The sequence below is a fragment of the Octopus bimaculoides genome, chromosome 13 (genome assembly GCF_046866305.1).
Source record: "Octopus bimaculoides isolate indiv1 chromosome 13, ASM4686630v1, whole genome shotgun sequence".
NCBI classification, from domain to species: domain Eukaryota; kingdom Metazoa; phylum Mollusca; class Cephalopoda; order Octopoda; family Octopodidae; genus Octopus; species Octopus bimaculoides.
The window spans coordinates 15,218,284-15,220,009 of NC_142940.1; positions in this window are offsets into that span (position 1 = coordinate 15,218,284).

Sequence of the window (1,726 nt, forward strand, 5' to 3'; positions counted from 1 at the left end):
CATGTGTATCTACGTATGTATATATATATATATATATATATATATATATATATATATATATATATATATATATATATATATATATATATATATATATATATATATATATATATATATGTATGTGTGTGTGTGTGTGTGTGTGTGTATATTTCCTCTTTCTTCTGTGGATATTATGCTTGTCGAATACGAGGTTTCCTCCTAGACGCTCTGTCTTAATAGCGAAGTTGATAGAGATAACGCGTCTGTACACTGAATAATTTGGTGCTTCCCAGCCCGAAGACATCTGTCTGGAAAGCCCACATTAACCTGAACGGGATACTGTCGTACCTTTCATTTGCTGAAGGTGGGATTGTAAGGAACATTTGTTTGCCAACGTCGATCGGGTGACACCAACATGCGCTGCCAACCCTAAAAAGTCAGTGGGGATACTGATTCATATCCACGATGGTCAGGTCTCTGGTGGGGTGAAATCGCAGCCTACCAGGCCCCGCAAATACACCGGTCCTGCTAATTGCAGGAAGATGAAATTGATGAGTTGTGGTCACGCTTTCGTTCAGAACACGGCCGGACGTCAAGAACAAAATATCTCCCCCACCTCCTAGGGGAAGGTGGTGGGAAAGGAGGAAGTATGTGATTTGTTACGACTCGCCCTTTCTTCTGAATGTCTGAAGTAATGACCGTAGAAAATTTTCGTGATTCTCTAAAATGCCCTTCCCCAGCATTGTAGATAACAGCATCCACAGCATGAGTACCCTCAGCTTGTCCCATTCCGCAGTTCGTAATATAGACAAGTTTAATAGCTGTTTCTAATAGGACTGAGCTTGCTAAACATTGTGCCGAGTAACCTCAGCGGATGTTTGTTTCTTAGGTTGCTCCTGGGGTGGATGAACCAGGATCAGGCTCTACTTCTCCGGGGTAGAAAGAAAGAGCCGGATCGATTGACGCTAACAGCACATCAGAGAATCCCTTGGATTTGTCTCAACTTGGGCCATTCTCTATGAATGGTCCTCACCTATTGCACCACCAACCGTCTAAACTGGACCTATTTAACGTTGCAGGAGGAACTCTTGTAGGTAACTGCCGCGCCCATGACGTTTTCCCTTATCTAGGCAATTCTTGCATAAATATGAGGTGGTTGCACAAAAAGCCCTAAAGTTTGCTCAAGGACCAAGGTTAACCCAATATGATGAAGCATTTTGATACCTAAGCGCTCCTCAAAACCGAGACTGAAAATTTCTTCTCACAATCTATTTCTACTAATTAAGCAAAAATCGTATCACTTATGTTTTGTATTAGTTGATATTGGGGATCACGAAACCTTACCGGGGAGGTAGAAGGTATATATATATATATATATATATATATATATATAACAGTCGAATACACATACGTGCGCACACACTCAAGCACACGCAAGCGCATACACACACAAGGCGTATACACGGTGTGCCAAAAGACTCGTACCAAAGTAGTTGACATTTTATTAAACTCTATTATTATTATCATCATTATTATTATTATTATTATTATTATTATTATTATTATTATTATTATTATTATTATCATTATTATTATTATTATTATTATCATTATTATTATTATTATTATTATTATTCTTATTATTATTATTATTATTATTATTATTATTATTATTATTATTATTATTCAGTAGTTTTATTTTTATAACGTGCTTTCACTTCACTACCGAGCGCAGCTCTGTGCGCCT